At 35.7% G+C, this 14067-nt stretch overlaps 1 long non-coding RNA gene across 1 annotated transcript; it reads right to left on the bottom strand.

The window, feature by feature from the left end:
• Positions 1 to 4116: 4116 nt before the first annotated feature.
• Positions 4117 to 12481, bottom strand: LOC107710684 (uncharacterized). The gene is made up of 3 exons (XR_001636624.1): positions 12386 to 12481; positions 5901 to 6038; positions 4117 to 4175 (listed from the first exon to the last, which is right to left on the bottom strand). It is a non-coding gene; the product is annotated as an uncharacterized LOC107710684 (long non-coding RNA).
• Between the last annotated feature and the right edge of the window lie 1586 nt (positions 12482 to 14067).

The raw sequence follows: 14067 nt of genomic DNA, 5'->3' as shown, positions 1-14067 counted from the left end.
ATAATTTCAACATGAATTTAAATAAAAATATTGAAAGTAAAACTAATACTTTTTTTAATTTACTTATTGTAAATTTAATGATTTAATTAATTACAATATTTTTTACACCTTAAAGTAAAACATTTGAAGTGGTGTAACCATTCTGAAACCAACAACTAAATAAATAAAAGCTACTAGGCTGAAATCCTTTGGAAAAACCTTTAAAGTTTGGAATAATTTTTTATTCTTATTATGAATATTTGACACTGATTGGTCAATTGCTGCATTTTGTGGTTGTGCAAGTACATTTAATTCTATATTTGACCACTATCCCTGCAAGCCAGTCCCAATCAGTAGGTAGAAATTCCCTGCTGAATGTGATTGTTGCAGTAAGAAATACCCCTTCTGCTCATTTCCAAAGATTTGCATAGCAGCGAGGGACCACTCAGTGCCATTTTATGTTGGTGTTGGCATTTTCCAGTCTGCTTGGCCTAAAAGTGTGTATTTTAATGACTGTGTTGTTACCCACCACTGTTTAGTGACCAAAAGCTCTTATAGAGAGACAGGAAGCAGACAATCATAACCGGTGTCTGCTGTTCACATATATATTTTGTAACGTGATGCACATACAAATATAGGGTAAACATTTTTAATTCTGAGGACTTTTTTTAAGTGCCTTTTGGAAAAGCCTTGATGATGAGAGTGTACTTATGATGCCAAAAAGTCAGTCTAAAATAAAAATAAATATAAATATATGCATACATGCTTTGGACCAACTTATTAAAATTTTGTTAAAGCCATTTTTTTTTTCAAATCATATTTATTGTTTGGTTCAAACCTTACATTTTGATTTAATATTAATATTTTAATTGATTATTATTTTTTAAAAAATGCATCTTATTTAAAGGACATGGCCATTTCACTTTTTTCAGCTTGGAACAGATCTAAAGACTCATTTCATAACTGAACATATTCCAGTGGGATGGTTGTGTATGTAGTTAATTTACTCTAATTAGCAATGGCTAGTTACTCCTCTGACGCTCTTCAGGACAGAATAATATCCTGAACGTTCCTTCATCAGATATTATAACCACATTCGGTTTTGGTTTCTGATTCTGCAAAGCCAAATTGCTTACAAAGGGAGACAAAAGATTGATCGCTTTCGATATGTAAATCCCCCAGAGCTAAAACACAAGTTTTCTGCAAGAGCCTTCACCACAACAGTCAAAGCAGATCATAAATAATTCATTATTCATCCAGCTGAATGAGTTCCCTCAAAAGTAATACAAGAAGAAATATGTCTACAATTTTCTTGCATATGAAAGTAATTTTGAGGCAATGAAGGTATAGATTGTTTGGTGAGGTGCTGTGTTTACCTATTCTTCCCATCAATCACACAGAGACAGACAGAGATACTGAAAGCTCCCATAAGAGAGACAGAAAACAATAAGAATGAGGCAGAACAGCCGAGCCAGTGGGAAGATGGGAAAATGGATCTTCTCTGTGTTCTAGAATGTTGGGAAACTGAATCGAGGAGTATCTGGCTATTCCATCTCTGTTCAAAATGAATTATTAGCACACAACATTTGCGGGGAATCTCACGGACTGCCATTCTCCAAGTCAGGAACCCGCTGAGAGCAGACCAACAGGACTGTGAAGTACCCAATCCCCTGGTTCCAAATCACATCCAGAGGATGAAGATGGACTGTAACACTGAATTTGATTTCTCCGGGGCAGGAGCGCACTTTTTCTCTGCTATTCATAGGTCAAGCTTTGCACATTTCCAGCCAGAATGAATATTTCCTACATCCCATAATATGATCCATCTGAAAGTGGTTTAAAAGCGATGGGCAGTGTGTGTAAATGAGACGGGAGCGCTTCATCACTCCAGTCAGCTCTATGAGCCCTAGAACCCATTCAGACCTAATTTATGACTCCCTCTGTTCTTTTATAAGAGACATTCATCCACCTGCTTCACCAGCCCATCCACCATTTACCAATGCAGACGCCCTCATCCTCATCCTCATCCTCACAGAGCGAGAGAGAGAGAGAGAGAGAGAGAGGGATGGTTAATGGTGGTCCGGGCGAGACTAAAGCCCGACCGCTGCTTCTGAACTGTTCAGCATTCACGACTGTCTGCTGCTTCAATTTTGCAGAAGCACGAGGAGGAGAAGAGATGCCACACAGAGCAAAAGACACACAGAGAGAGAGAATGAAATGAGCTTCAGTGAACAGAGAAAGACAGACAGCAGATGAAAGAGGAGAGCTGGATCACTGGCAGATGTGTAAGGTTGTTTCTCCTATGAAAACTATGAAGTAATGAAAGGGAAAAAAGAGAAAAGAAAGCATAAATAAATAAATAAAACTATGATTAAACTGATTAATACAAGAAAAAGCTGAAAGAAAACAACAACAATAATAATAAAACACTGTCAAATTGAATCAGTTAAAACGACAAAAATTTGAAAAGAATACATAATAAATAACAAAAAAACAACAACAACAGTAAAATGTAATAATTTTATTTTAAATTATTAATGAATACAATAATAAGTTCAAAGAAAATAAATTAATTAATGAATTAACATGTTAAAATTAAATTATTTAATCATTTTATGTTTCTCTCTGCTTTCTACACACTGGTCAGAAATTATGAAATTAGTCACAAATTTGTGTTCTGTTTTATTTTCATAAAAGATCAAATATACTGTGCATAAAAGATCAACATAAACCATTCAAAAAATACTTTAAAAAGATATTTTAAAAAGTCATAGTAAGTAAATACTGATATTTAGATATTCCATTTATTCCCCAACTATGTCTTGATTTATTGCTTAACTAAGATTCAGACAGAATTGATTGAAATGTTTCCTTGCTGTTGCATTTAAAAGTAAACTGATGTTGCTAATAATACAACAGATTTATCATAGTATATATTGCACAAAACCAAACACACTAATTACAGTTAGAGCCAGTTGAAGATAAATGGACACATACATGTGCATTAAACACGTTAGTCTACTGGTCTTACATGTATTTGCACTATGATATAAAGCTTGCATGCGCAGATGTTAAATCTGTAAATGAAGCATTAAATGTGTAGCTCTGCAGAAAACATGACCAGATTGCGCTTCCAGCCACTGATAGCAACATTAAAGCACAACAACAAAAATAACCCCGAAAACAACTCTGAAACTGTCAGATTTTTTGACAGCATCTCAGGCGTAAAGAAATGAAATGAGTTTTGAAAAGTGATTTATGTGGATCTGGAAGGTGAGGAATCAGTACTTGTGTCTTACAGCTCTGAAACTGTGTGAACTCACATGTTAAAGGAGGAGGGATTTGTACCTTTAACTCATTTAGATTTATTCATTTACAGATTGACTCTCACTGGATTCAAAACTGCAGCTTGTTTGTTCACTGCCCAGATCCTTTAACCACATTACAGGATGTAGTTTCATGTAGCAGCCTTATGGTGTCCACAAAATGATTAATACTCTCTAATAATACATAAAGAGATCTGCTGTTCACTCCAGAGGCGGTCTGATTGCTAGACGGACACAGGAAGAGATTCAGAGAACTTAAAAACACTTCAGCTGGAGCAGACGACCATGTGACTATAAACAAACAGCAAAATAAAAGCCTCATGCTGTTCACCTACATCAACACGTCTATATAATATCAGATATATGTGCTTTAATGCAGTGGATGCGTTTCTGTACACCGGTTTAACACAGAGAATGATTCTGAAACTTCTGATTTTGAATGTTTCAGATATGAAATTAATTTCTGTCATGAACACGTTTAATCACTTGACTGATTGTGATGCTTTCACCTCAAGCATGATGGCAGCGCGCGGCATGACAACAAGCTGTTGTAGCTCTAAAGATAAGAAACAAGTGTAAACCGACACAGATGCATAATCTCCCAAACGCTCGTAGCAAAAACATACGAGATACTCAGAACAGCCTGAGGGGGCTTGAGAACTGAACATTCGCTGAGATATTCAAGTGTTAAATAGTAACAGTAAGTGTTAAACATATTCATAACACATTAGGAGTAAGATGTACATGCGTGTGAAATCATCTGTGACCACAAAGAGAAAAGATGAAAGAAAACTATTGACTTACATTGAGACCTCTCTGGAATAGCGGCTGTCCCATGACGTTAGCCAGCATACGGATCAGCGCGGCTCCCTGCAGACACACCAGAAAACACACACATTCAATAAAAGCTGCACATTTACACCTGCTCTACACACAAATATATCCGCAAAATATACATAGTATGAAGTTATAGTAAACCGCTTGCAATGGACGTCAATGGGGCATGACATTCTGTAAGCTTGTATTTTATTAAATATGTGTCATTTGATGGACAGTTGTCAAAAACATAATTCTAGTCTTGGGACTGAACTTCTGGTTATGAGCTACTGAATTTATTCAGTGTTATTTTAGTATTACTTGCATACTATTACAGTATTTATTAATATTTTTAATTAGCTTTCAAAATGGTTTGCATTTCTATATTTAGAAATTTTATATTTCTGTTTAGCTTTATTAATTTGTATTTCAGTTTTAGTATGATTTCAAAAGTTGTAAAGTTGTAAGTTTTCTAAATTTAAATTCTACAATTTAAATTCCATTCTTTACATTATAATTAGTTTTTAACCGTTTTAGTTTTGGTTAGCAATAACAACACTGGATTTAATTTATAAATAATGAAATGAAATGAAATTGACATATTAACATGCTTGTACATAGCATAAAATGTTACAATAACACAATATTACACAACGTCACAAACAATATTTAATAAAATTCAGTTATTTATTTATGGCCCTGCTCTTTTTCTAGCAGGTTTTTTTTTTCTACAGTTTTCGTTTTTTAAGGTTTGTCTAAACAAGGACTCCATGAAACTCATCCTGCTGTTTTCTGCAGTTTCATAAATTTGTATCTTTTTGACTTTGAGTGACTTTGACATGCTCATTTGACAGCATCTACTTCCCCTCTCTCCACATCCCATCCTCCACAGTCTGTGTGATGAGTGTCTCTTCCTGTTAGCACTGAGGACTTATGGGATGTGTTGTGGGATATCAGCGTGCTTAGAGTGTGAGGAGGAATTGATGAGGGACAGCTGGGTGTCAGGATCACTGCAGTGTGACTGACAGAGTTCATAACACCACAGAGCCTGCAGGGAACAGAGGGAGGGGCTTGAGGAACAGCAAAAGCCAATCAGAAACCGGCTTTGTGCTGATTGACAGCTGGAGGGAGAGTTAAAGCAGAAACTCAAATCTTCAGTGAATGGAAGATTGTATCTGCATTTGAACTCTGATAAGAGGACAAAAAATTCTCTTTACTTATCTTTGTGCCTTTAATGGCTTTCAGATGTTCAGGATGAGAGGATATATTTGGGCGCAGGAGTTATTTAAAGTCTGTTCCAGTGAGAAAGAGGTAATTAGATGTCGTCTGGTCTGAGATGAAATGTTTATTGTGCCACTAAAGTCCCCAGACGACACAAAACCTTACAATCTCACAGTGTTACAGTTTCAGTCCTCAACAAAGCTTTTAATTAAACTGTTTTTCTTGTGTATGTGAAGAGGCTTATAACAATGCAGAGAAGTCTTTAGCTGGGAAAAATAACGAGCAAAAGGAGGTGTTTACTGGACTTAATAAAAGATCAAGTTTAGCGGTGAAGTGAAGTCCTGACATAAATAAAAGACTGATTTACACCGACGATACTGCTTTTTTACAAAGTCATTGTTTCTCTTCTGCTGGCTGCTCATATGAAAGAGTAGTGAAATGTGGAATTTCATTGAAATTTATTTATGTTCAATTTTGAGTATAAACCAGTTCATTCAGCTCTGCTCAATAGCAAAGGTTTATAATCATTTCCTGTAGGAGCTGATGAGCTTCTCTTACCTTCTTATACGCAATCCAGTCAAACACTCTGTCGATGTCTGTGGCTTCAAACACTTCCTGAGAGATTGGATGAGAACTGGCCAAACCGTCCAGTAACATCACCTCATGAAGAACATCAGTCAGAAACCTCTGCTTCTCCTGTGGATGACAGACAGAAAGAGACTTTATTCTTTTTTACAGTGTCAAACACATAAGTGTCACATAAAAGCCTTGGTTTTATTTTCATAAGTAAAAATCTTTGAGCTGCTCTATAAATGAAATTAGAAAGTGGTTAGAAATTAAAAAGTTATATATTTCTCATCTGAGGGACCTTATATATGAATGCTTAGATAGGTGTCGTATTCCCATAGGTTGATGGGAGCGAGCTTGACTAACGTAAGCTGCCAGAACTAACGCTACGCTAGATTTCTCACATCTGAAACTTTTATATCTGCAGCAGCTTCCCACAATGTCGTTCTGGAGCACATGAAGAAGATGTTACTCTGATACTAGGTTATTTCCTATTTTAAGGAAGTCTGAACTGATGTTTTTTTTTTTTAATAATGTAATGAGAAAATAAACCACAATGAGGCAATTAAATAAAAAATACCATAGCACTATACTATTTTTCCTCTGAATTACCTTTGTGTATAATGTAAATATACAAACAACATATTACACAGAATAATCACAGAAACATAATGTCTATTAAATGTTTAAATTTACTAATAAACACTTGCTCCAGTTTTATTGAACAACTTCTATTTTCAAAAGATGTCAAAATATAATAAACACATGATCAATGTAACAACACAAACTCTTATATATTTCAGTAAAATGTGCTTCTCCAGTGACACTGTTTTCCTGTTGCTCAATTTAAAAAGTGGCGGTTTGCCAGTTACCGTATATGAAAATGGATGAATCACATGAATTATATATGAAAACATTACACTGCAGGTTCATAACCAGAACATCTTCATAATGGAGCCTCTGGCAAAATCTCTGCACTGACTGACCAAATTCAAAATGACACTAAATTAAGTTTTTATTATTTTCTCATCCATGTATTTAATAAATGTGTGTGACTAAGAGAAAGCCAGCAAACTATCAGCTGCTATAAACATATCTGGGTTTAATACTTTGAATGCTTTATTACACCTTTATTCTCCATCATTATGAATAATTCTTGGCCATTAAAGCTTTTGGCAGCTTGATTAAAAATCCCATTGAAGACATTAATTTAAGAGAGCAGGATGTTTTAATCAAGAGATTTGAGCTCAAACAAACAACATACGGAAATTAATCAAGAAACAAATGTTCATCAGAATCATTCATAGTTTTATATCAGTATAAGAAGACATTTTCTACTAACCAACTCAATCCTGGTTACTTCCAGGATTAGAAATTATCGGGGGCTTGGGGGAAAATGCCTCCAAAATGAACAAAAAACCACACATATACATTTAATAAGGAAAATTTCCCTTTCAAAAGTCTCTGGAAATAAATTTCTGGGGACAAATATGGCCCCTTAATGGAAAGTTTCATTTCAAACATTGATCGCTTCATCAAAACGTCCATCTTATATTCTGACGTTCTGCTAAAAGCAGATTAATGAAATGACATTAGAAAAAAAAAAAGACTCAAATAAAAGTGAAAAGTCATACAAATCAATACAAAGAATACTTACGGAATCTGAGTTCCGAACTAAGATTGAGCTGTGACTTTTTATGATATTTGTAGATCAAAGTGTCTGCTGGACGGCTCTGACATTAATTTCTTTTTGATCAGCTAATGAAGGGTAAAATTTCCTTCAATCCAAGGTACAATTACCTTTAGATATTTGTGAAACATAAAAAACTGAAACATGTTTTGCCTAATGGACTGTTGCAATAATGTATCCCTCATATTTAACTTCAGAGAGAAGATCTTGGAGAAAGTACAGACTTCTTGAAATCAGTGTCCTAATTTCTCAAGCTATTTATATCATCACTTAAGTTGTCTTCTAGAAGATAACACTGTGTGACAGCTGACTTATTACCATCTGTCTTATATTCTGACGGGCAGTTACTTTATTATCCAGACTAATATGAGCCTCAAAGGTTAATATGCATACATACATGTAATCAATAGCAAATGAGGCCTTCAAATAAATTTACAACATTATGGTTAATGTGAATACAGAGAAACAGACGGAACGAGAAAGAAAGAGAACAGCTGTTGACGTAGAGCTGATTTGACTCAAGTCACGTAATGTGCACTATAAAATGAGTGCAATGAGAAGAGCTTCCATTTGGCCCATATGTGCTCTCAACAAGGTGTTTACGTCCAATGATACTTCATTTAGATCCTGCTTATTAACGTTTCAACCTCATCACCTGCTGTAAATGCACCTGACGTTTCACACTGATCAACCACTTTAAGGTCAGAGACAGCAGTGATGCCTGTCAGTGCCTTATGGGTAACCAAACCTCTCTGAAAGCATCTCTAGCATGATGGATGTGAGAAAGTGGAGGAAAACCAACAGTCCAGTAGTAATGAGCAGGTGAAGGAACCTATAGGCTGTTTTAATGACCTATTATAGGTCCGTGTCAAATCCATTCCCAACATTTCTCTGTGCATTTGTGAGTTTTCAGTTCTGGTTTAGACTGAAACATGCAATTTTATCCATATTTTGGTAGGGAAATGCTTACAGTCATCCTATCAGCGTACTGAAGTGTTTCCATCAAAACCCAATTTCTCCCTGAAATGACATTCCCTAAATGGTCTCTCTGCTTGGCTGATGCCCCATAACCAAGGTGGCTTGGATCAGAGAGGTATGAAATACTGGGACAGACGGATGGGAAGGTCATTATGGGAATGTAAATGAGAATGTGAAGGTATAAACTGAAAGTACACACATATCAAACAAGGGTGCTATATTTCATTTAACTTATTCAAATTGGAGAAATAAAAATAATTATATTTTTAACTAATAAAAAAAAAACAAATTTTAGTGCTTTAAACTGCTTTTAGCACTTAAACTTCGCATATATTGGGCATAAGTGTACACTATCTCCATTGTAAGACACATCATGTCATGACCAGCAACCCACAATAATCTTCACACAAGCTCACGATAAAACTCAAGTGACTCATAATGAGCAGAAGATCCAAACAGATTTAATCATCACGACTAAAATCATAGCAACGTGTAATAAGCATTGGAAGCCCTCAGTGTCATAAACGTTGGTAAATTGGGTTACGTTTTGTTGCGCTGATGACCTTTGTACTTTTTTCATTTTACGATTGAAGCTTCAAGTGCGTCACAGTAACTGCATTGCAGGCCACTAAAGCTGGACCGGAATAGCATTATGCTAATTGCTAACACCATTATGCTCAAACAAAAGCAGCTCTAGAGGGAGAACTGTTTGTCCTTGTATTATTTCATCAAGTTGCTTTATTCTTTAACAAACCTGAAAGTGGATTGTATTAAGTGATATGTAAACATTGAGCAGTTAACAAAAAAGAAAAAGTGTTTTATCATAATGTATGCTACATATACTAGATTAATTAAATTGACAATCATCAATACACTTAACATATCCAGATCCTAGTGAAGAGAAACACCTTCAGAAGAACTGCAGAATGGTAACTGTGGGACATTGGATCATATTTCTGAAAGAAAACGTTTTTTTAGAGGAAGAAGGTGGAAGTCCTGTTCTCATCGTGAATCTGTACTCCAGAAATTCCCATAAAAGATTAATAATGTTCAGATATGGTGACTGGAGAAGCCATGGAAGGTGTCTGGCTTCATCCTGGTGTTCACAAACACTCCTGGATTTGTTTGTCATCCTATAATGCAGGAATATCATGAGATGATGGTTTGGACGCACCTGGTCTGGTAAAATAACCTCATAATTCTTGGCCGTTAAACAGCCATTCAGAAAATCACTGAACCTATTGACTCCTGTGAGACGGCTGAGCATTGTGGATTGTAGCTAAGCCTTGTCTTTCACCAAACATGAACCCATCTGGATGTAGAAAATGAATGTGGATGACTCATTAGACCATGTGACTTTTTTTCATTGCTCTTTATTTATATTTTGTACTCTAGTTTTTGTCTGCTGGCCATGAATTCAAGTGTTTTTTTAAATGGCAGCTTTAGCACAAATTCCAGCTCTGTGAGGCTCTGCAGTAAATTAGTTCAGACTATCACAGAGGTGTGGCAATACTAATGTAGTTTGTCTTTTCCCACTAAATAAGTTTTGCACATTTTGTGACTAGCACAAGTAAGAGTATTCAGACATGTCAGAATGCAGTATGATCAAAAGCTCATCAATCTATCTGTGGCACTATTATTTCACAGCTCTCCTTTGATAATTGATCTGGAGATTACTAGACTAAAGTTTCATTACAACACAACAAAAGATGAAGGCATAAGCACCGGTTGCTCTGGCAATGAAGCAGGACTGAAATAGAGGCTATGTGATAGGTGAGCGTGATTTCACCAGGTACAACATGTTCCTGGAACAATCCAATACACTCCAAAGAGAAAGGAAAAAATGAAATCGCATCATATGACCCCTTTAACATGATGGTTTTCTGTTTATGAGCAAAATAAGGTTGGTGGTTAACATTGAAGAGACGTTCAGATTGTGTCCTACAAAATAAATTACACTCAGTCAAACTTGAATTTGTAGCCATTTGCAGTAGGTGTAGTCTTTGTTTAGCTACTAGTTAGTATGTAATATATGTTATCCCTTATGAAATTTAACCCTGGTTTTATTATAGTTAAAAGTGTAGTAACCATGTTTTTTTTGGTGCACTGATTACCACAGTTTTACTACAAATACCACGGTTAAACTATGGTTAGTGTAGCAAGACCATGGTTAATTTGTGGTTACCATGGTTACAATGTTTGTTAGTTTTTTTGTAGTAAAGCCATGGGTAATTTGAATAAAAGTCTCTTCAGTTATGTTAACCACAGACATAATTTTTCCTCATAAATCAAAAAACTATATATTTAAGTCCATATACTTAATACTTACTTAATGAACTTATTTGAATATTTGAAACTTGTTTTATCATTAAGGCAACAGGCTACTTAAAGTAATGAAGTGCCACAGTTGTGTTTTGGAGCTGGTTTTGCTAGTCACCCGTTGGTTGACCAGCTATCATTTTCCAGTAACTATTTTAACCACCATAAACTGGTATTACTGGTATTGGTGACCGTGATTTCACCAAGTACAACATGTTCCTGGATCAACATTTTGTTGATCCTGGAACAACATTCCAATCAACCAATCAGAATTGAGATATAACTTTTCTGGAAATATCTGTTTGCGGCTTAAAATCAGGGTTAGGTGCTTCTACACCCTTGTTAATCCGCTATCATTTCCCACTGATTTTAGGAATAAATTATGGGTAGGGTTAGGTTTAGGGGTAGGGATTGGGTTAAGTCTATATTTTTGGACAATAATGTTGATCCAGGATCATCAAAAGATGTTGATCCAGGAAGTGTGCTGCTGTGTGGGTACACCCTGTGTGTGTAACAAGTACAACATGTTCCTGGATCAACATTTTGTTGATCCTGGAACAACATTCCAATCAACCAATCAGAATTGAGATATAACTTTTCAGGAAATATCTGTTTTAGGCTTATGATCAGGGTTAGGTGCTTCTACACCCTTGTTAATCCGCTATCATTTCCCACTGATTTTAGGAATAAATTATGGGTAGGGTTAGGTTTAGGGGTAGGGATTGGGTTAAGTCTATATTTTTGGACAATAATGTTGATCCAGGATCATCAAAAGATGTTGATCCAGGAACATGTCTTACTTGGCAAAATCACGGCGACCGCGTGTGATAACACAGCTCAGCATATGATTATTTATGCTCATGAAGTCAAACTCAAACTGTGCTAATAATAACCATTAAAACAGTTGGAACAATTTGTTCTTTACAAGCTCATAATGAACCAGTCCATGCATGCCCCCATTTGGCACGCTAATTCACTACTGACAATAATATCAAACACACACATTTGTAAAACATTGTCATTTCAGCTAATTTTGGGTTCACAACTTTGAGAACACTCTACATATAAACTAAAAAGCTGTTACCCACAGAAACCATAACCAAATTTAAATCAATGTCAGGGTGTTGTGAACATTTAGCAGCCAAAACTTAACAGAGTATAGATACTAGTAACTCAAATCAACTGTGAAAGGGTTGTTGTTTTCTGCTTAGTTGAATCTTGGGCCAAAAATAAACGCTCAAGATCTCATGTGTGTGAAAAGCATTAAAGAATTGCTCTTATTTTAAGAGATTCAGACATCTGAACAGCTTGGAAACCATATACCTCTCACTATATAGCATATGACTATGTGTACATTATGATATATTTATCTTTTGTGATACAGAGTGCAGAATCCAAGTTATAGTTGATGCATTTAAGAAAAAAATAATTGACTATTACAGTGACTGCTTCTGATCTATAGAACATAATAACAACAACCAAAACTCACCATGTTCCACTTTGGAAAGAGGAAATCAGCCCCGATGTACTCGAAGTAATGCGCAAATCCTTCCTTCAGCCAAACGTCCTCCCACCAAACCGGTGTGACTAGATCTCCAAACCACTAGAAGAGAAGAAATGAACAATCAATCAACAACAGAAAAAAAACAGTGACCATTACAAAAGATTGATTTCATGTTCACTGGCGAAGAATTACAACAAACTTTTGTTGTTTTGTAATAAAAAAAGGGTTTATTGGTAAACTGAAACCAAACTTTATTTGGACAAAGCTTCAGGAAATATATCCACGCTCCTATTCATCCAATATCTGCAAAAACATATTACATCTATTGGCAAACACATTTTATTAGAAAAGTCCAATACAGCATAACAATAACCTGTGCTCTTTAGAAGTAAATGTACACATAAACACTTTTAATAAACAGTTGCACTCTGGTTCAACAGAAAAGTAGTTCACAAAAGGCTTCACAGAACATTGAGAACCCGGCAGAGCTTCTGAACTATGATTAATAGTGGCCTAAACATTCAATTACCTACAGTTACACAATTAAAACACATTTTTCAGTTTCACAGCATTCATACCTAGGAGCTTCGCCAAGGACACCGTAAATGAACAGAATAGAGAAAAATAAAGATTTGATTATGAAACATCCCATCTGGAATGTAGAAAGACTCCAAATGACCCCTGCCATTGTGTGCAGATGACAGTGTGCAAAACAAGGCTATTGACTGGAAAATGATTATAAAATATTCTTGCTATGTTTGAAGGAGACCCATTACGATTATGGGTACTAGGCTGCATTTAAAAAAAAAAAAGAGTTTTGAAGTATGTTTTGGCCCAAATGCCCCCTGTGGCATGCATTAGATATAGATATATCTAATGCATGCCATATCATAGCAGTAAACATTGTGGACAAATTTCATATTTTTAATTGTATATTTACCGGGTCAATCACACCCGAGAAATGAAAATGATATACAATTATGCAGCTTAGCATTTGCAATGCAATATTTGAGTTTTAAGAAAACTTTTAGCATTATTCTGCTTTAGCAACATTACCAAATCTACAATACAGTCAGTAGTATATGACTTATTACATTCTTTGACAGTAACACACCAAAAACTGGCAAAAATCATTGTATTGGCTAGAGAGTCCGACTTGTAACCCAAAGGACGCGAGTTGGATTCTCAGTCAGTACCGTCAGGAAATGTAGGTGAATGAACATCGCTCTCTTCCACCCTCATTACAAACTGAGGTGCCCTTGAGCAAGGCACCGAACCACAGCAAAATTTTGCCCACTGCTCCAGGTGTGTGTTCACTACTCACTGCTGTGTGTGTGCGCATTTGGATGGGTGAAATGCAGAGGACAAACTGGGTATGAGAGTATGGGTTACTATACTTGGCCTACACGTCTCATTGTCACTTAAGTAAAGAACAATAAATACATAAAAAAAAGACCCAACAGTGCCAGAAACTGGTTATTATTATTTTTGTTCTGTTAAAACTTATATGCTTATTTGTGACCCTGTAACAATATTTTGCATCACATGTGGACCCGGTAGACATTATAAATTTTTACATTTACATTTATGCGACGCTTTTATCCAAAGCGACTTACAGTTCATTCAGGCTATACATTTTTTACCAGTATGTGTGTTCCCTGTGAATT

The sequence above is a fragment of the Sinocyclocheilus rhinocerous genome, unplaced genomic scaffold (assembly GCF_001515625.1).
Source record: "Sinocyclocheilus rhinocerous isolate Xijiao unplaced genomic scaffold, SAMN03320098_v1.1 scaffold357, whole genome shotgun sequence".
NCBI lineage: Eukaryota > Metazoa > Chordata > Actinopteri > Cypriniformes > Cyprinidae > Sinocyclocheilus > Sinocyclocheilus rhinocerous.
Note: the sequence above shows the minus strand (reverse complement) of the source record. Positions and strands in the feature narration are given on the sequence as shown.